Source organism: Halichoerus grypus, chromosome 3, assembly GCF_964656455.1.
Source record: "Halichoerus grypus chromosome 3, mHalGry1.hap1.1, whole genome shotgun sequence".
NCBI classification, from domain to species: domain Eukaryota; kingdom Metazoa; phylum Chordata; class Mammalia; order Carnivora; family Phocidae; genus Halichoerus; species Halichoerus grypus.
The window spans coordinates 206,979,512-207,001,616 of record NC_135714.1 but is presented as its reverse complement, the minus strand read 5'-3'; the positions used below and the strand labels follow the sequence as shown (position 1 = coordinate 207,001,616).

The window sequence follows — 22,105 nt, the reverse complement described above, 5'->3', positions numbered from 1 at the left end:
GAAAATGCCCAGATATCTGTCAACAGATGAATGGATAAAGAAGATGTGGTATAAATATATGCAATGGAATATTACTCAGTCATCAAAAAGAATGAAATCTTGCCATTTGCAATGATGTGGGTGGAGCTAGAGGGTATTATGCTAAGTGAAATAAGTCAAAGAAAGACAAATACCATATGATTTCATTCATATGTGGAATATAAGAAACAAAACAGATGAACATATGGGGAGGGGGGAAGGAGAGAGGGAAGCAAACTATAAGAGACTCTTAACTATATAGAACTGAAGGCTGATGGAGGGATGTGGGTGGGGGTATGGGGTAGATGGGTGATGGGTATGAAGGAGGGCACTTGTGATGAGCACTGGGTATTATAAGTGATGAATTACCTAATTCTACTCCTACTTCATCAATTCGCCATGTTTTGCCTTGGCTACCTATTCCCTTACCCAGAGAATGTGAAGGAAAATGAGAATGGTGTTGTGAGGCACATGAACCTCAGATGTCCATGTTGCTTCTTGCAAGTTGTGGGGGAGGGGGCGGGGGTGACATCCCCTGGAGGTGCTACGCGGCCTCCCCCAGCCTGTGCGGAGAGCCTGGGGATTTTCTAGTCACCAACAGAATTCACCATCTGAAATAAGTGCCAGGTCCGCCAGGTCCTATCGCATGCAGTGCTCCCCAAGGACACACAGCCAGCGAGTGCCCAGGACCCCAGGGAGAGTCCTTGTCTGAAGTCCTCCCCTGAGCTCTCCTGCCTCCGAGGGGACAGACAAAGGCGGTGCGCTCTACATTCCGAGCTCCAAAGCCACGCCAGCCCTGGCCCGCGGCATTACCGCCACCGAGGAAGAGCTCGCTACCCATCGCTTCATTTTAAGCGATACTAGACAGCCCATGCTGAGAAGTCACGAATTCCCAATTCCAAGCCCCGGCCGGAATCGCCATTCCTTTGGCAGAAGAGAACACAGGCGGCTGGAATCGCAGTGCTGAGAAGTGTGCAAGAGTCAAAGGAAGAGAGGCTGCCTCGAGTTTCCCATGCAAATCTCCAGCCACTGGGCATGCTCTCTCCTCTCTCCACCTGTGCCCCCTCCCACCTCCACGTGCGCCCTCTCCACCTGCAGATCTCTCCCTTCTCCACCTGTGCCCTCTCCCCTCACAGACCTCTGATCTCTCCATCTGTAGACCTCTCCTGCCTCCAGGTGGGCCCTCTCCCTTCTCCACCTGCACCCTCTCCCCTTTGCACCTGGGCCCTCTCCACCTGCAGACCCCCTTGACCTCCGAGACACTCCGCCTTGTTGCCCCCTCCCGACCTCTCCTAACTCTTTCCCCTAACCGTCCGCCCCCACCCCACCCCAGGTTCCCTGTCCAGCTGGCTCCAAGCCTCTGGCCGCAGCGTGGGCAAGGAGGGCGGCCAGGTGGGCTGGAGCACCCTCCCCAGCCCGGCCTCACCTGCTAGTGCACGAAGAGCCCGTGCCTGCCGCCCCCACCCCTGGCAGCCAGGCTGCAATAATTACATCTTTACTTCTCTGCGATGGTGAGCCAGGCCAGCCGAGAACAGCAACAGCCCCTGCCAGGGGAGGCTTGGTTACAAAACCCTGCTCCGGAAACGCAGCGCTTAACCACCATCCCAGAAAAGCCTTGTGATCGGGCTCCCACTTGGAGAGCTGGGAGGCGGCCACCCCCTCCTTGCTCTGCAGCCACCAACCCGGCTGAGTGGTCCCTCCGCCCTCCCGGGCCAGTGGCGCAAGCAGCCCGGGCTCCAGGACCCTGCGATCCACTCCAGTCCGCGTCCACCGCACACCTGGGCCCACCCCAGCCCTGGCTCCTTGCAGGGGCCCGCCCCGGAGGAGCCGAGCGTGGCCCCGTCCACCGCCCTGCCCCCTCCTTGGTCTCCAGCCACCCCAGCCCACAGGCCTGGCACCAGCCTGTCCCGCCTCCGCGGCACCAGCTCTCTGCGCGCGCCTGCACCCGGTCTGACCTAGGTCGGAGACCCCCAGCCAAGGTCAGCGCCAGGCGCAGCCACAGCAAGGGGCTAGGCCACTTGCGAGCCTGGGACCCCTGCTCAGGCTGCCCTGGGGTCCTCGCCCGCGCCCCACGCCTCCGCCGCCCCAACGGTTGGCATCTACCTCAGCGCAGAAATCCTCAGGCGCTCTGGGTCTAGCAGATGCTGCGAGACCCCGCGCTGACCAGGTCAGCGGGGCCGTGCCCAGTTACATTTCCGCCGGGGCCTGCGCACTGGGTGCTGGGCCGGGGGTGGGGGTGGGGGGAGGCCTGGAGCACAGGGGGCTGCCGCCGGGGAGGGGCCGGCCTGCGCAAGCCGGATGCACCTGTGCCCGCAGGGATCGGGAAGGACAGGAGGCATTTGGAGCACGCCCTGCGGGCCCTTCCACCCACCGCTGCCCCGCGCCCCCTGCAGCAGGTGCTAGAGTGCTTGGAAGTGAGCACAGGGATCCCACAGGCGCCTCAGAGCCTGGGAAGCAGCCGCACGCGCTCAGGACCCAGAGTAGTGGCTCCGAGCTTTGCTGTGAGGGACCTGCGCCCCTGGTAAAGCTGGCTCAGTACCCGTATGCTCCCTAGGCGGAGAACAGGGAGAAGCTGCGTGCTCCAGCTGGCAAGGGGGTGTCACCGCAAAGGCGCCCCGCTTCTGTCCGTCCCGCTGCTCGGGCTGCCCTAAACCCGAGCCTCCTCCTCCCTCCATGAGCGCGCTCTCCCGTAGAGAACACCTGCGTGGTGTCCGCAGGGAAGAAGGGGTGGACTGTGGCGGCCGCGGAACAGCCTTCCTTTTAATAGGAAACCTGCGTGGAGAGGCCGTGAGCACCATCAGCGGGGTCTGGCCGCCTCCGTGCGTTTGCTCTCAGCAGCACAGAGAGGACACCGGCCGAGGAGGAGCGAGAATTAATTGAGAAGTTGTGCTGACAACTGAGCCCCACTGGCCACACTCCGATAGACCGTCATTAGATCCGTGGCAATACCCTTCCAAGACCGGATTGCCCGAGAAGGAAAGTTGGGCTGCTGCTCGGGTAACCAGAGGCCGGGTGCTCTTATTCCAGGCTGTCCCCTTGTGGTCACGGGCCCAGGGCAGGGTAGGGAGCCCCACGGTAACCCGGCTGCAATAACAGACTCCTCCAAGTCTCCACCTGGGTTGTTGGCAAGTCTAAGGGGGATAAAAGCCGAGGAAGCTGCTAGCAAAAGTGAGTCGGCAGGATGAAGGTTTGTTTTTGGTGAAACGAGAGGGATTAGAATAGGAATCAGGTGATCAAAAATAATTGGTGGACAAGCCAGTCTTTTTCAGAAATCCCAAGATTTTTTTTTTAAGGTTTTATTTATTTTAGAGAGCACAAACGGGGAGGGGCAGAGGGAGAGGGAGAAGCAGAGTCCCCGCTGAGCAGGGAGCCCAATTTACGGACTCGAACCCAGGACCCTGGGATCATGACCTCAGCCTAAGGCAGCCGCTTAACCGACTGAGCCACCCAGGCGTCCTCAGTAATTCCAAGATCTTTAAACAAAAGCACTGTCTCCCTAAGAGTTCTTCTTCATAGAACTGACCACTCTTGTTCATCAGTTGCATTTTATCTTATTTTATTTCACAGCAAAGTTCTACATGCTGAGGGGAGTGGATACAAGGTGAATCAAAGAATCCTGTCCACAATCGCATTCTCTGCAGTGTTTCTAGCATCTTCCCATTTGCCTCTGTGGTCAAAAACTGATGAATCGTGCGTGCCAAACCTCAACCGGAAATCCAGATTCTAGATTCATTTTTTAATTTAAAAGCTTACTTCACTCCTCTCCATATTTATCCTCATCTGTTCATCTTTTTGAGATTCATTTGTTCATTCATTCACACTACAGCAACGACAAAAAAATAACAAAAACGTGCTGAGTGTCTGTCTTGTCTCTCAATATTTGAGCAAAACAGAGAAACAGCCGAAACAGCCACTGGACCAGGGAGCTTTCAGTCCAGAGAGGGAGTCACTTGTAAAAATATCACATGACACATGGAGTTAGGTGCAGGTAGTTTAATCTGGAGGTCAGTCCAGGAAGCTGGAAGAGTATGACAGGGAGGATGGGGAAGTTTATCAGATGCGTCACCAAGCTGGTCACCCCTGTAGACAACGGGCGCTCAGTCTGGCTGGGGTCCCTGAAGGAACCCTGTGGACTGCCCCTCAGAATTGCTTGACTGAGGTCTGGAGGGCTGGACGTCTGTTCATCGGACTTCCATCCCCCAGACTGACAGGTGTTTCCCCACCGGCTCACGGCAGGTGCCCCTGGCTGAGCAAGTCCTGTACCTTCTAGAGAGGCTGCCAGCAGGGTTTGGGGGCAGCAGGTGAGTGCAAGGGGATTGTGCAGAGAAGCACAGTGAATCCTGAGGGCAGCTTCTGCCAGAGTCCTGGGGAAGCACTGGGATTTGGACAAGAAAGGAGCGGGGTGGGGAAGGGGATGTGGGAAGAAGGAAGAGCCGGCACGAGGATGCAGGCAGGTGGAAGGAAGGGGGCAGGTGGAAGGAAGGGGGCAGGTGGAAGACCCGCCCTGCGTGCCCAGAACATCGGAGTAAGCGGAACAAAGTAGACTAGGGACAGAGCGGCACGGAAGAATCTGCAGAACAGTCTGGGGTTTACATGACATCGGAAGGACGCCAAGTAGTATCTTGTATTCAGTAAGACCTGATGTGGGGTTTTGAGCAGGGAAGGAGGATGTTGTTCTACAGAGACAATCATGGCATTCGTGGACAAAGTTTCAGCTCTCCCTTCCCAATCTGTACACATTTTATTTCCTTGTCCTATTACTTGAGCAGGACTTCTGGGGCCATGTGGGAAAGTGTGGTGGGAAGGGACACCATGAAATAGAGGGTTAACATGATGTAGCCACAGGGTTTTTGTAGATGCTCTTTATCAAGCTGAAGTCCCCCTCTGTTCCTAGTCTGAAGAGTTTTTATCATGAACACGTGTTGGGTTTTGTCAAATGCCTTTTCTGCATCTATTGATACGCTCGTGTAATTTTGTACTTAGCTTAAAAGTGATGGATTACCTTCACTGATTCTGAATGGCAGTGAGATTTTTAAGACATTTTGGCTGCAATGAGAAGACTGGAGGGGGTGGGAGTGAGGAAGCAAGAGTGGAATTGGGGAGCTCAGTTTAAAATGCCTGGAGGAGGGGCGTATGGGTGGCTCAGTCTGTTAAGTGTCTCCCTTTGGCTCAGGTCATGATCCTGGGGTCCTGGGATGGAGCCCTGTATCGGGCTCCCTGCTCAGCAGAGAACCTGTTTCTCCCTCTCCCTCTGCCCCTCCCCATTGCTCGTGCTCTCTCTTTCTCTCTCTGTCAAATAAATAAATAAAATCTTCTTTTAAAAAAGCCTGGAGGAATTCTAGTGAGAGATGATGAAGGCAGCGGGGGCCAGAAACACTGCAGGGAGAACACCCTCGTGGTTTTTCTGGGCAGGTTATGAGGGGAGAGAGAGGGAGGAGAGGAAGCACAGGGATCCCACGTCTGGCTCTGCACCTGGGCAGGTGGCACTCCTGCGAGGACACCGGGTGGCAGGTGCACACTGGTCAGCCTGCACTGGACCCGGGGACATGAGGTCCTGTGACCTAGGAGCAGGCACACGGGGGTGGATGCGGGAGACACGCCGCAGATGACAAAGTGGAGGCTGACTTTGTCGTCAATTCTTTCAAATTTGTGTCTGAAAGGGATTAAGGACTTAGGGCGGGAGGACAATCGGGTTTCTGGGAAGATTTTTTGTAAAGCTGCCAAGTCCCGAGTGGGCTTGAACTCTGGTGGGGTGTGGCAGAAGGGAAGGACAAGTTCAAGATGCAGCCTCCTCGAGGACATTAGTCCAGCGAGTAACCCCTCCTCCTGCACCAACATGTTTTACGTAACTTTATTTCTTACAACAGTTTCACGTTCACAGAATTGGGGGGAAGGTGCAGAGACTTCACATGTACTACCTGCCTCCCCCCACCCCAGCCCCCCATCATCCACATCCCCACCAGATGGTACCTCTGTTACAACAATGAGCCCACATTGACCATCATCATCCGGAGTCCATCGTGAATCCCGTCGGGGCTCACTCTCGGTGTTGGACATTCTGTGGGTTTGGACCAGTGAATGGTTACCCGGACTCACTGGTCCCCTGAACTCTAAAGTCCCAGTCAACTGTTTAATGGATGCCTACATTTACGGGTCTAGCGAGCCTCTCAAACTTCACGGGGCAGATGCTGCCGGCCGCCCCCAAGGATGATCCTCTCAGAGGCTTCCCATCTGCTCCGTGTGACTCCATCCTTCCGGTTTCCGGAACAACACCGTGGACACATGCCACACTGCTCTTCTTCAGAGCCCACACGGGTCAACATGAAAACCTCTTTTGCTTTGTCGTCAAATACGTCCGAAATCCGAGGACGGCTTCCTACAACCTCGGAAGCTACCAGCACCCTGATGCTGGCCACCGAGGTCTCTCTAGGTGCGATGGACTCACCCTGGTCTCCCTGCTTCCTCAAGGGACTTAAGATGTAGGTCAGAGAAGTTCACTCCTCTGCTCCAGCAGGCTGATGATTTTCCATGGCTCGCTGGGAAACGTAGAGTTGTGATAATCCCCTTTGGGCCCGTGTCCCCAACACGGAGGCCTGTTTCCTGCCTGATGGCATCCGCCCCTCTGCCCTCCCTGGTTCCGCTGCAGACACCGTCCCCCAGGAGCCTCGGGGCACATGTGCGTCCCCTCTGCTGAGTGCTCTCTGCCTGGTTATCACCAAGCCTTGCTCCTCTGCGGCTAGCCTGGCCCACTTGACCTTCCTGTGGAGCCTTCCTGACCGCCACACTCGTGTCCACGTGACATGCCGTGTGTCTCCCTTCATCCCCTTCCCGTCTCCCAACATCAGACTTTTCACGACGTGTCCGCAGCATCTGGAACAGTGCCTGACATGGACAGACTCTGGGCTCTGGGAAAATCTATTTTCCAAGAAGTAAATTTGAGAAAGGGAGCAAACAATAAGTCAAGGTCTTAGAGAAGGTGCAGTGGGGTTGGATGGGGGCGCACAGGGAAGAAACCCACCGGGGGAACGTGGACCTGCGGGGAAGAGGGACGGGGAGGGCAGTGGTCTTCCCCATGGCCGTCAGCAGGCTCTCTTCTTCGCCTTGGCCTTCACACCCCTAGTTCTGGGGTACCTTAGGACACCTGGTGCAGGGTGGGCGCTAAGCAGGCCCAGCACTGCTCCCATCCCTGCAGCACCAGCGCCCCTGATGTGGGGCCTCGGAACCCGGGGTGACACCGTGGGTGGTCACCAAGCCACACTACCAGCCTCCCCTCCCACCGTGCCTCTTCTCCCCATGACCCCCTCCCGCTGACCCCCTCCCAGTGACTCCCTTCCCCTTGGCCCCCTCCCCTTGACCCCCTCCTGCTGACCCCCCTCTCTATGACCCCCTTCCCCTTGAACCCCTCCCGCTGACCCCCCTCCATATGACTCCTCCCATTGACCCCCTCCCTTTAGCCCCCTTCCCTTGACCCCCTCCCGCTGACCCCCTTCCCCTTGACCCCCTCGCCTTGACCCCCTCCCAGTGACCCTCTTCCCCTTGACCCCCTCCCATTAACCCCCTCCCGCTGACCTCCCTCCATATGGCTCCTCCCACTGACCCGCTCCCTTTAACCCCGTCCCCCTGACCTCCTTCCCTGTGACCCCCTCCCGCTGACCCCCTTCCACCTGACCCCTCCCGTTGACCCCCCTTCTTCTAAGCCCCTCCCCCCTTTCCCCTTGACCCCCTCCCGCTGACCCCCCTCCGTATGGTTCTCTCCGCCTGACCCCTTCCGCAGACTAGGGTCTGGGTCACCTGGGATTTAATCAGTTCCCTCTGAGCCGGCGAGGAGCGCTAGTGCCCACAGACCACGCCCACAGCTCCCGCAACAACCAATCCGCAGCCGGTGCGCGGCTGATTGGCAGCCAGCCAGAGAGACCTTGGATCCGGATTGGGCACGCCTGCTGCTGTGGGCGGACCTAGCAAGGCTGAACCCGGAAGTGCCGCCGCCCAGCTCGGGCCCTGAAGCGGGTCCCACGAAGTAGAGCTAGGGTCTCGGGACCCTTCAGGGGGCTGGGGGCGGGGGGGGGGGGTGCACCGTAAGGCGGGGCAGGGGGCGTGGACCGGCCAGCCCTCAGACGCCCGCCAACTCCAGCCCAGACCGCAGACCCCGGCCCTCCTCCTCCAGCCTAGACCCCAACGTCCCGCCCACTCCGACTGGAATCCGGGATCCTGGAACCTCGCCCACCTCCCGCCCGGACCCCAGAGCCCTGTCCACCTCCCATCCGGACCCGGGACCCCGGCCCACCTCCCGCCGGGACCCCAGAGCCCTATCCACGTCCGTCCTGTACCGGGACCCCGGCCCACCTCCCGCCCGGACCCCAGACCCCAGAGCCCTGCCCACCTCCCATCCGGACCCGGGACAGCTGCCCACCTCCCGCTGGGATCCCAGAGCCCTGTCCGCCTCCCATCCGGACCCCAGAGCCCTGTCCACCTCCCACCCGGACCCCAGAGCCCTGTCCGCCTCCCATCCGGACCCCAGAGCCCTGTCCACCTCCCACCCGGACCCCAGAGCCCTGTCCACCTCCCGCCCGGACCCCAGAGCCCTGTCCACCTCCCACCCGGACCGGGACAGCTGCCCACCTCCCGCCCAGACCCCAGAGCCCTATCCACGTCCGTCCTGTACCGGGACCCCGGCCCACCTCCTGCCCAGACCCCAGACCCCACAGCCCTGTCCACCTCCCACCCGGACCCGGGACAGCTGCCCACCTCCCGCCCGGACCCCAGAGCCCTGTCCACCTCCCATCCGGACCCGGGACAGCTGCCCACCTCCCGCCCGGACCCCAGAGCCCTATCCACGTCCGTCCTGTACCGGGACCCCGGCCCACCTCCTGCCCAGACCCCAGACCCCACAGCCCTGTCCACCTCCCACCCAGACCCGGGACAGCTGCCCACCTCCCGCCCGGACCCCAGAGCCCTGTCCACCTCCCATCCGGACCCGGGACAGCTGCCCACCTCCCGCCCGGACCCCAGAGCCCTATCCACGTCCGTCCTGTACCGGGACCCCGGCCCACCTCCTGCCCAGACCCCAGACCCCACAGCCCTGTCCACCTCCCACCCGGAGCCCGGGACCCCGGCCCAACTCCCGCCCGGACCCCAGAGCCCTGTCCACCTCCCATCCGGAGCCCGGGACCCCGGCCCACCTCCCGCCCGGACCCCAGAGCCCTATCCACGTCCGTCCTGTACCGGGACCCCGGCCCACCTCCTGCCCAGACCCCAGACCCCAGAGCCCTGCCCACCTCCCGCCCGGACCCCAGAGCCCTGCCCACCTCCCGCCCGGACCCCAGAGCCCTATCCACGTCCGTCCTGTACCGGGACCCCGGCCCACCTCCTGCCCAGACCCCAGACCCCACAGCCCTGTCCACCTCCCACCCGGAGCCCGGGACAGCTGCCCACCTCCCGCTGGGATCCCAGAGCCCTGTCCACCTCCCACCCGGAGCCCGGGACCCGGCCCACCTCCCGCCCGGACCCCAGAGCCCTATCCACGTCCGTCCTGTACCGGGACCCCGGCCCACCTCCTGCCCAGACCCCAGACCCCAGAGCCCTGCCCACCTCCCGCCCGGACCCCAGAGCCCTGCCCACCTCCCGCCCGGACCCCAGAGCCCTATCCACGTCCGTCCTGTACCGGGACCCCGGCCCACCTCTTGCCCAGACCCCAGACCCCACAGCCCTGTCCACCTCCCACCCGGAGCCCGGGACAGCTGCCCACCTCCCGCTGGGATCCCAGAGCCCTGTCCACCTCCCACCCGGAGCCCGGGACCCGGCCCACCTCCCGCCCGGACCCCAGAGCCCTATCCACGTCCGTCCTGTACCGGGACCCCGGCCCACCTCCTGCCCAGACTCCAGACCCCAGAGCCCTGCCCACCTCCCGCCCGGACCCCAGAGCCCTATCCACGTCCGTCCTGTACCGGGACCCCGGCCCACCTCCTGCCCAGACCCCAGACCCCACAGCCCTGTCCACCTCCCACCCGGAGCCCGGGACCCGGCCCACCTCCCGCCCGGACCCCAGAGCCCTATCCACGTCCGTCCTGTACCGGGACCCCGGCCCACCTCCTGCCCAGACCCCAGACCCCAGAGCCCTGTCCACCTCCCACCCGGACCCAGACCCTAGTCCGCCTCCCTCTTGGATCCCAGAGCCCCGCCCACCTTTTGCCGGACTCTGGACCCTGGCCCACCTCCCGTCCAGACCCCAGACCCAGACCCAGGCGGATGTTGGCGCTGGGGGCCCGAGAGGACCACCGGGGCGGCCGGGAGGACCCCAGGACCCCAGGTATCTCTGGGATCCGTACCCCAGCCCTGGGTGTCCAAAGGCCCTGGGCGGAGGCGACAAGGCCCGTGGGACCCCGAAGGAGCGGGGAACACCTTTCTGTGAAGGAATACGGGATTTGCAGGGGCCGGGGGTCGGTCCCCAAAGACTTTGCAGAGACCTGCAGCTTGTAGTGGAGCATACACTGTGGGACTGTTTTCCTCCCTTGGAACAGGTCCGAAGCTCTCTGAGCCTCATTTGCTTCATCTGTAAAATGGACGTAATACTCTACCTTGTAACAGCGTTCATTAACTGATATTTTCAACCAGCACCCAAGGGGTGGAATACATTTAATTGGCTAACATTTCGGTACCTTAGAATTGAATGTGGGAAGATGCAGGGAACTCCCATCTCATCAAGGTGCAACTAAATCTCATCCCACTCAGTCATCAGCATTCAGGTGAAGAAGGGGAAGGTTTTATGTTTTCCCAGTTTTACTGAGATATGATTGACGTTCAACCCTGTATAAGTTTAACGTGTGTGGCATAGAGACTTGACATGCATGCACACTGCAAATTCATCACAGTAAGTTAACATCCGTGTTTTTCCTTGTGGTGAGAACTTTTAGGAATTTCTCTCTTAGCAACTTTCAAATATAGCACACAGCATCGTAGACTAGGGTCACCATGCTGCACATCACGTCCCAGGAGGTATTAACTCTACAGCTGGAAGTTTGTACCTTTGGCCACTTTCCTCCAGTTCCTTCCCTCCACCCCTCACCCCTTCTGTTAACCACTAATCCGTTCTCTGTATCTACGCATTCAGGGGTTTTTAGAAGCCACACATAAGTAAGACCATATGGTATTTGTCTTTGACTTATTTCATTTAGCATAGGCCCTCAAGGTCCACTATGTGATTGCAAATGGCAGAATTTTCTTTTCTTTCTTTTCTTTCTCCATCAGTCCATCAATGGTCATTTAGGTTGTTTCTGTATCTTAACTACCGTAAATAATGCTGCAGTGAACATGGGGAGGCAGATAACTTTACAAGTTAGTGTTCTCGTTTCATTCAGATATATTCCTAGAAGCGGGATTGCTGCATCACATGATAGTTCCATTTTTAATTTTTCCACAGTGGCTGCAGCGATTTACATTGTCACCAGCAGTGCACGCGGGTCCTCTCTTCTCCACAGCCTCACCAACACTTGTTATCTCTTGTCTTCTTGGTAATAGCCACACATGCTAAGAGATTGAGGTGAAATCTCCTTGTGGTTGGTGTTTGCATTTCCCCGATGAAAAGGGATGCTGAGCACTTTTCCATGCACCTGTTGGCCACATGTATGTTTCTGTGGGAAAATGTCTATTTAGATCCTGTGCCCATTTTTCAATCAGATTGGGCTTTTGTTGTTCTTGTGGTTTTTGCTATTGAGTTGTATGACTCCTTATATATTTTGCAGATTAACCCACTCTCAGATCTATGCTTTGGAAATGTTTGCTTGCTTTGAAAAGCTGCTTTTTCATCTTGTTCACTGTTTCCTTCACTTTGTTCATTGGATATAGTTTCACTTGTTTCTTTTTGCTTTTCTCTTGGTGTCTAATCCAAAAAAATCATTGACAGGACAATGTCCAGGAGCTTTCCCCAAATTTTTCTTCTAAGAGTTTTTTGTTTTCAAGTCATTGATCCATGTTGAGTTGATTCCATGTGTGGTGTAAGAGAGGGGCCTGGTTTCATTCTTCCGCACGTGGCTGTCCTGTTTTCCCAGCACCATTGACGAAGACACTAACTGTCCCCATTACATATTCTGGCCTTCTTCGCCTCCAGTTAATTGACCATATACATATGGGTTTATTTCTAGGCTCCCTATTCTGTTCCATTGGTCAGTGTGTCCATTTTTATGCCAATGCTATTCTGTTTTGATTATTGTAGCTTTGTCATATAGGTTCAAATCAGGATGCACGCATGCTTCCAGCTTTGTTCTTCTTTCTCAATTTAGCTTTGGCTATTTGGGGTCTTTTGTGGTTCCAAACAAATTTTATTATTGTTCTACTTCTGTAGAGAATGCCATTAGACTTTGGACAGGGATTGCCTAGTATCTGTAGGTAGTATGGGCGTGTTAACAATATTAATTCTTACAACCTTAAGCACAGAGCATCTTTCCACTTATGTGTTTCTTCTTCAGTTTCTTCAAAAACGTCATAATTTTCAATGTACAGATCTTTCCTCTTGATTAAATCTATTCCTAGTTATTTCATTCTTTTTGATGCAATTGTAAATGGGGTTGTTTTATTTCTTTTTTTTTTTTTGAGAATGCAATGCTTTAAAAGCATTTTAAACAACTATTGATATAATGTACCATAAAGCAAATATCAAAGAAAATGTTTTGTATCAATATATTCTCTGAGTGTGGATCCATTAACTCAGAAATCAACGAAGGTAATTAAAAAAAATTTATAGAAATCTAAAAAAATATATATTTTTTTTAAAAATTTTTTTATTGTTATGTTAATCCCCATACATTACATCATTAGTTTTAAAAAATATATTTATTAAAACTCACACTCAAGAATAAATCATTCTTTGAAATTGGATTATACTTACAAGTGAAGGCTAATTTTTTTTTTATAAAAAGTGTGAAATGCAGCTAAAGCAGTAATTCCAGGAATGTTTATAGCTTTCTATGCTATAATTAGAAAAAAAGGGGGGTCAAGATTATTGGCTCTATAACATTAGCAAATTAGAAATAGAATAACAGAACAACCCAAAAGTAAATAGAGGGGAGAAAATAAAAATGATAGGATGAAAATTAACAAAGTGAAAAATAATAATACCATAGAGACAGAACACAAAAGGGATTTTGGCAAAGATTAAAAGTATGAAAATCAGTCTCACACACACACACACAAATATGAAAATCCCTGGCAAAATCGATCGAAGGAAAATAGAGAGGAGTGGGAGGTGGGAGAGGGAGCAAGGGAGGGAGGGAGAGAGAAGGCATAATATATAAGTAATCTTAGCCATTGTGGTAGCAGAATAATGGTCTCCCAAAGTGTCCACGTCCTAGTCCCCAGAACCAGTGACTGTGACCTCACATAGCAAAAAGGACTTTGCAGATATGATTAAGGCAAGGACCTTAAGATGGAGACATCCTTGATTATTCAAATGGCCCAATATATTCCCAAGTGTCCTTAATATGGGCTGAGGGAGAAGTGTTCAGAGTTAGGTGGTATGAGGAGGATCCTGCTCACTGTTGTTGGCTTTAAAGATGGAAGACGGGCATCAAGTCAAGGGATGGGGATGACCTCTGAAGATGCACAATGCACGGAGCAGATTTCCCCTCGAAGCCTTTGGAAAGGAACACAGCCCTGCCCACCTCTTGATTTTGTCTTCGTGAGAGCTGTGTCATACTCTGACCTACAGAAGTGTAAGATAATAAATCTCTGTTGTTTCCAGACTAAGTCTGTAGTCCTCTGATACAGGAGCAATAGAAGAGCAATCCAGGCATGAGAAGGGGGACCGTACGCATACATGCCGCAGAGATTCAAACAATAGTCGCATCATATCATAAGTAGCTCAACGGTAATAAATTTGAAATCTTAGAATCCCTGGATAAATTTTTCCTGGAAAAATCTAACTTACCAATACTGACTGGAGAAAGCTTACAAGACCTGAAAGTTCAAAAACCATCATAAAAATTAAAAATTTCCCAGCAAGAAAATAGAAGCTCCAGTTGGTTTTGTGGACTCGTTCTACCAAATATTCAAGGAAGAGAGAATTTGAATTTTATTTTATTTTAAATATCTATGTATTTATTTTAGAGAGAGAGTGCGTGCACAGAGGGGTGGGGGGAGAGGGAGAAGAAGAGAAGCAGACTCCCTGCTGAGCACAGACCCTGACATCATGACCTGAGCCAAAATCAAGAGTCTGATGGTTGGTTAATCAACTGAGCCACTCAGGCATCCCTCGAATTTTAAACAAACTCTGCCAGGGAGTAGAGGAAAGATGTTTCATAAAATTCAAACCCCATTAATAATAAAACTTCCCAGCACGTGGGAATGAAGGTGAGCTTCCTTAATCTGATAAAGGGCATTTCCATGTATATTGGGCGGTCTATGGGCCATTAAGCATAGCTGGTAGAAGTTTAAGTTGGTCCAACTATTTGCAAAGAATTGGTGTCAACTAGTGACATGGATGATGTGTGCACCCTTTGACCTATCATCTCCAGTCCTGGATGTCCGTCCTAGGAGGCAAGAAAGGGGTGCCCAGGGAGACATGTTTGTGAAGGTTCATGGAAGTGTGGCTCATAACAGCACCAACGCGAGAGGCCAGAATGCCCGGCAGCTGGAGAATTACAAGTCTCATCTCTGGAGTCTTCACAAATTCATTCTTTCAGAGCACTGAAAATGAGTGAACATCATGTTGAACGTAAAAAGTCTCAGAAAAATATACACAGTATGACACTATTTATATCCAGGGCCAAGAATGTGGAAATGGAAAAAAGCATATGAGAGAGAGACTGAGAGAGGGCAGGAAGTGTTGGTGATTAAAGCAATAAACTAAAGCAAAGGCATGACAAACACAACATTTAGGATATTCCAGTCACCCCCGGGGATGGAAGAAGGGGACGCAAATGGGGACACTGATATATTCTAATTACATCCTGTTTCTTAAACCGGGTGGTAGGTAAACGGGTATTGGTTATACTGTTCTCCCTATCCATATGTGTGTTATGTGTATTGTTCTGGGTGTGTGGAATATATCGTAATTCTCATGATATGCTGCCACAAGATGGGTCAGGACACTGGGTTGTGGGTTAGGCTGAGTCATCTATGGGGTGCCTCATGTGGAATGAATGACAACCCAAATAGCAAGAATTCTCTGTAATAAATTCTTAGATTGGTCGCTAACCGTGGACTGGGTGGGAACTTTGAGGTAGCTAAGCCAACTCACAGACCTGAGAAGCTAAATACTTTCTGCAGTCATCCGACTAGTTGAAGCATGACTAAGATGAACACAGCCATCCCTTTACTTTCAGCCCAGTGCACATTTTATTACCACAGGATGTTGCTTCTTATGAATACTATTTAATTGGCCTATTATTTCAATTAATAATGTCTGTTTTCAGAAGAGGGAATGTTCAGGGGATTTTAGAAAATGGTGGCAGTTTACCCCTCGGATCACTTTGTTAACATTACTGATCTTCCACAACAGAGCCATCTTGTCTACGTCTTATTTGGGAAGGAAGTAAAGAAAGGGATTAAAACAATATTGTAAACATTCACTGAGTCATAGCCTTTCTACAGAAGCTTCAAATCTTGGCTGGATCTAACCCAGCAAGGGCCAACTTCTTAGAGCTAGAAAGGGTGGGGCTGTTTGTTTTCCTGGTAGTCTGCTTGTTAAACAACACAGCCAGAAATAATTTGGGGGCAGTGCGCCTGGGTGGCTCAGTGGGTGAAGCGTCTGCCTTCGGCTCAGGTCATGATCCCAGGGTCCTGGGATCGAGCCCCGCATCGGGCTCCCTGCTCTGCGGGGAGCCTGCTTCTCCCTCTCCCTCTGCTGTTCCCCCTGCTTGTGCTCTCTTTCAAATAAATCAATAAATCGGGAGCCTGGGTGGCTCAGTCGGTTAAGCGACTGCCTTCGGCTCAGGTCATGATCCCAGGGTCCTGGGATCGAGTCCCACATCGGGCTCCCGGCTCTGCGGGGAGCCTGCTTCTCCCTCTCCCACTCCCCCTGCTGTGTTCCCTCTCTCGCTGTGTCTCTCTCTGTCAAATAAATAAATAAAATCTTTAAAAAAAATAAAATAAAATAAAATAAAAATAAATAAATCAATAAAATCTTAAAAAAAAAAGAAGTAATTTGGGGGACAATTAGGTGAAAATCGAAAAATGTCAACAGTGATAAAAGTTCACTGAAAGGTTTGATTTGGGATGTAAGGGGGAAAATGTATGGACAGTAAGGGCGTGCTAATAGCAGCCACATTTCTGGGCTCTCGGGAATGTTCCGACCGCCCTAATCTGAAGGTTGCCGGTCACACATAACTTCACTTTCCGGTTGTTCGTGGGAAGCTAGATTTCCACGACAGTGTTGCTCCCAGCGTTGCTGTATGCGCAGCCAAGCACGCAAAACCCGCTAATGCTAAGCTACCATGCATTTGGAATCGGGAGTAACACAACACAATAACGTGTTTGTGCATGCAAGTAAACCAAAGACAAAAATGATACACAAAATAATGGACCTGAATGTGAAATTATTTAGAATTTACGTTAAATATGGACGCCCCAAAAGATGTAGGCTCAACTAGAGAGGAGCCAAGGACCAAGCCTTGAGAATCTGCAAGCTGGGAAAATAAAGGCATTTTAAAACTCAGGGCATTTCTTTATTATGTAAAACTCTCTTCCAATTGTACCTCTTTACCGAGGTATCCACTCAACTTAAAAATTAACTGTCTGGAGGTACGATTTACATGCTAGAAAATTAGTGTACCCATTTTTAATGTATAGCTAGATGAATTTAGAAAAATGCATACACCGTGTATGTGGCCCCCAACCAAGACAGACAGCACCCCCCTTCACCCCAATTTCCTTATATCTCCCCAGGCGACTCACCAGCTGTCCCAGGACACGCCGTTGGGTATTTTTTCCAGTTTAGAACCTCACGTCGATGGGAATGCACCCGTGTGTCTGACCTCTTTCAACTTGGCATAATGTTTGGAGATTTATCAATATTGTTCTGTTTTATTACGAGTAGCAACCCCTTGTATGAATAGAACCGGATTTGTCTAGCTGCTCACAGGTGGATGGGTGGTCTCCAGTTGGGGGCTGTTTTGCAGAAAGCTGCCGAGATAATTCTTCTACAAGATGTCTGTGGACACACATCTTTATATAGTTAGAGTGAACCCCTAGGGGTGGAAATCCTGAGTCAGATGGTCAGTAGAAGCTTAATGTATAAGAGACTGCAGAGATCATTCCAGATAAAACCCCCACGTGGGCTCCCATAACCAAGGCGTAAAAATTCTACTTTCTCCACGGACTTGTCAGCTCACGGTACGGGCAACTTCACCACATCCTCATTCTCGTGGGTGAACACCTCATCCGATGGTATATTCTTTAAAGATTTATTTATTTAAGTCATCTCTACACCCCACGTGGGGCTCGAACTCACAACCCCGAGATCAAGAGTTGCCTGCTCTACCGACTGAGCCAGCCAGGAGCCCCCGCCTCATTTTAACTCAGTTAAGAGTAGGGCTGGAGGATCCCAAGCAGAATGAAGGGGGGCACATGGGAAACTAGGGAGCCCTCGAAGTCACTGGGGGAAATGAGAAAAGAACGCTGCTCAGGCGCAGAGGTCCCTTTGGGTGAGGGGGAAGCAGTCCTGGGAATCAGTAGGGGTCCTCTGCCCGGTGGGATGGACGGCTGGTCGGGGAGCTGGGGTTCCCTGGAGCAGGTGCGACGCGGGGGGTCAGGGCCCTTTGTATGGGCAGCGCAAATGCAACGTCCCTTGGGACTGTTTGGCCTCATCTAATCAACTGCTGGTCCTTCTGCTCTGCAATGACCCACATCCTAGAAATCAGAGAGAAATACCTCTTTCATGGACAAACTCTTGAATAATTACAGAACTTAAAATGTAGTGTGATGGGCGACCACAGCCACGTTTCCCTTGGTCCCTGCAGCCTGCAGATGACAAGCAGAGACAGAGTAACAGCCCCAGGCCGCCTCCCTCCTGCTTTGGCCTCCGCTCCTCGGGTGACCTCGCCTCTCTACAGGGCAGAACCCGGGCGCGACTCTGCTGCAGGCTGGCCGGGAGCCCGGCGGGTCGCTGTGAGTCGGGTGAGCCCCTCTGCTCTGCACGTGGTCTGGCTGCTGTGTGGACGGGCCTGGAGCGCACGCTTAGGAAGGAGGACGCTGGTGAACGCGGGGGCTGGCGCTCGGGGAAGCTCCGCAAGGGCAGGAGAGGCCCGGGCAGAGGAGGGCAGATCTGAGGAGGCTTTCGGTGGGTAGGCACGTGGCCAGGGCCGAGGCAGCGTGGGTTTCGTGGGTTTCGAGCAGAGAGACGGAGACAAGCCCTGCCCGCTGCCCGTTGGTGTAAGCCAGCGGACTCCGCGGCGTCCCCGGCGACATGCTTCCGCAGAGTGAGGTTAAAAGAGAAAACTCTCCCTCCCAGCGCTTCTGACATCACACGTGTGGGGATTTCCTGCACCAGCCAGTTCTCCGGGCAGCACTGGGCGTCCCGCTGTGTGTCCCGCCGTGTGTCCCACCGTGCGTCCCACTGTGCGTCCTGCCGTGTGTCCCACCGTGCGTCCCACCGTGTGTGCCACCGTGTGTCCCACTGTGCGTCCCACTGTGCGTCCCACTGTGTGTCCCACTGGGCGTCCCGCGGTGTGTCCCGCTGTGCGTCCCACTGTGCGTCCCACCGTGTGTCCCACTGTGCGTCCCACCGTGTGTCCCACCGTGCGTCCCACCGTGTGTGCCACCGTGTGTCCCACTGTGCGTCCCACTGTGTGTCCCACTGTGCGTCCCGCCGTGCGTCCCATCGTGCGTCCCGCCGTGTGTCCCACCGTGCGTCCCACTGTGCGTCCCACTGTGTGTCCCACTGTGCGTCCCACCGTGTGTCCCCCGTGTGTCGGAGGTAGCGTCACGGCCCCCAGGCGGGGGGCTCCGTCCCCCAGGCCGCCCCACCCCACATGCCAGCCGCAGGGGCTCCCGGCCCGCGTGGCTCTACACCGGGGTTCCCACGGCCCCGTCCTCGGGTGCAGTGACTCGCTCCAGGGGCTCCCAGAGCCCACACATGGGCGTGTGCCGGCTTATTCCAGAACCCAGGATATGATAAAGGATACAGATGAGCAGCCAGATTAAGACGCACGTAGGGTGAGGTCTGGGAGGACCCCACGTGGAGCTGGGGGCATCACCCTCTCCACACCTAACATGTTCACCCACCTGGAGGCTCCCCGAGTCCCCCACTGTTGGGAATTTTATGGGGGTTCCTCACGTGGGCGTGATGGAGCATGAACTCCATCTCCAGCTCCTCTCCCTCCTCGGAGGATGTGGGGTGCGGCTGGAGGTTCCACGCTTCTGACCGCGGCCCGGGGCTTCTGCCGAGCAGCCCCCAGCCTGAAGCTATGCCCAGTCACCTCATTCGAACAAACGTGCTCCTCCCTCCCAGGAAGTTGCAAGGGGTTTGGGGACTCCGCGTCAGGAGCTGGGAGCAGATAAATGGATGTTCTGTATTCTATCACAAAGGTGTGACAAAAACCCTATTACAGAGGGTGGAGAAGCAGACAGGGCAGTTGGGAATTAGAACGCCTGAGCATCTTGGGGTGGGTTCAGCATTCCCTGGGAGGGTCTGCGGGAACAGAGGTGGAGGCCCACCCGCGCTCTCTGTGTGAGAGTCGGCCAGTTTGCGTGGGGGCCTGCGGGGGTCAGGAGGATCCGTCCGTTTGGTGCACTGACATAAAGCTGGCTGAAGTCTGGGGAAGAAAGCTGCCGAGATGGTGTTGAGCAGGAGCAGGGACACCCTGTCCCCGATAAGAGCTGAGGACGACATGTCCCTCTGCGTGCGGATAGGAAGGGGCCAGAGGGCGGTCACCCCCAGCCTCAGGATTTAGATAAGATGGGAGGAGACGGAAGGTGTGGATGGTCAGCCCCACAGGGTTGCTCGAGGTTGGAACCCTCGGGAGGGAAGGTCAGTGACCCCGACAGCCCCAAACGTGCTCTCTGTTGGTGGCTGGGCCGCTCCCGGCTCCCAGAGTGAGCCGGGAGCTGCAGACCCTTGCTGATGGATCCGACCGCTGCAGCCGTGCCGGCCTCACCCTCTCCGCAGCCTCAGGGCACCCGAATTCCCAGCGCCCACGGTGCCTCCTGGCCACTGCACCCCCTCTCCCCGGCCTTCTCCTAATGGTCCTCAGACGACAGTGGGGATGGGGTTGATGACGGAATGAGAACACGTGCCGTCCTCCGACACCTGGCTGGGGCTCGAGATGCCTACTTCTCACTAATGGAGAGCCGCAGGACAAGGGGACAGGTTTGGGTGCAGGTGCCCCTCGAGTCACGGCCTGCTCCGGGCTGTGTGTCTTGCTAGGCATGGACGATGCCTATGCTTGTCAGCACTGAGAACTGCAGCTTGTTGTGGGCAGAACCAGGGCTCTCGGAACAGAAAAGAACCTTCTAGATCATCCATAGGAGTCTTCTTCACTTGTCCCTTCTTTAATATTCTTTCCCAGCTCCAGCTCCTCAAACTTGGAACTGTTCTGCCAGAGGCTTAGTCTGGAGGAGAGGAGGGAGGGGGAGGGGACAGGGGAGGGAGTTGGGGGAGTGAGGGAGGGGCGGGAGAGGGAGTGGGGGGAGGATGGGGGAGGGTGGGGGAAGATGGGAGAGTGGATGGGGAGGGGGGATGGTGGGGGAGGGAATGGGGAGAGGGTGGGGAGGGTGGGGGAGGGGACAGGGAAAGGAGAGGGGGAAGGATGGGGGAGCATGGGGGAAGAGGGGGGAGGGGATGGGGAGGCAGTGAGGGAGGGAGGGGGAGGGAATGGGGAGAGGGTGGGAGAGGGTGGGGGAAGCTGGGGAAGGGGATGGGGAGAGGGTGGGGGAGGGGACCAGGAGGAAGTAGGGGAGGATGGGGAGGGTGGGGGAAGATGGGGGAGGGAGTGGGGAGGAGGTTGGGAGGACGGAGGAGAGGTTGTGCGGTCCATGCCCGTGTGAGGAGGGGTGCAGCCCTTCTGACGGCCCTCAGAACCCCAAGTCTCGGCCTGCGGGCCCAAGGAACCAGGAGCATCGGTGTCCCCTCCCTCCCACTTGTGCTGCAGGTGTTTGCTTGCTCTCCTCAGAGCTCTCCCCCTGGGCCTCTCCTTCCACTGGACATGGAGCAAAGCAAGAAAACAGCTTAGTCGTTGTTGCAAGTGCTCTGAGAACAAACAAGTCCCTGTTTCCCGCCTGGAACAATGCTCGCTTCTCCCCACCAGATTCCAGCGATCTGTCTGGAACAGAGGGGCAGTGTTAACCCCCTGATCTTCCCAGGCCCCTCCACCCTCTTCTCCAGTTCTTCTGTCTTCTTTCCCTCTCCTCCCCACAGCGGTCATCCATTCGGCCTGCCATCCCTCCAAGGGGGATGGGCAGGCAGGTGGGAGGTGCATATGTTTGGGGCGAGTGGTGACAGGGGCACATGGGGAGAATGCGGCCTCCGTACTTAGGGCGCCCACACGATTCCCCTCTTCCTGCTTTCCTGACCATCATCTTCTGCTGACCAACACGCACTCCAGTTCAGCGGACGGGATCCTGGGCTGAGTTGAGGCATCCATAGACACTCTCCACTGGTCCTCTGTGTCCTGCTGTCCTTCTGGGGCACTTAGCAGCCGGGGGCCAGGGAGGCTCGACACCCTGCAATTCACGAGTCACGGCCTGGTCCTGCAGGCCAGTTTTGTGCACACCCCACACTGCCGACCGGGGTTCCACTGGGCCCCCATGGTGGGAAGCTGTTTATAACCATCTGACCCTGAAACCCAACTCTGTCCAGCATGTGTGCAGGTAAACGGGGTTCCCAGGAGTACAGCCCTGAGCGCCAGGGGAGGGTGGCCAGCTCCGCGGGGAAGCCAGACCAGAGGCGGCTCACCTGTGGTTTCCAGAACAGTTGCGGCATCACGGCCCAGGCCGCTCACGCTTTTCCTGATTCCTTCCTAACAGCTTTGTTGAGATACGACCGACGTACGAGAAACTGTAACGGAAGTCACAACTCAGTGAGCTTGGACGTCTGCGTACACGTGTGAAACCATCGCCACGGTTCAGACAGTGAGCACACCCACCCTGCTCCACTGAGGAC

General features: G+C 55.0%; 1 long non-coding RNA gene across 1 annotated transcript; it reads left to right on the top strand.

Annotated features, from left to right (window-relative positions):
* The first annotated feature begins 1,915 nt into the window (after window positions 1–1,915).
* LOC118524990 (uncharacterized) lies at window positions 1,916–3,846 on the top strand. Its single transcript, XR_004911920.2, has 3 exons — window positions 1,916–1,997; window positions 2,786–3,015; window positions 3,586–3,846. It is a non-coding gene; the product is annotated as an uncharacterized LOC118524990 (long non-coding RNA).
* The last annotated feature ends 18,259 nt before the right edge of the window (window positions 3,847–22,105 follow it).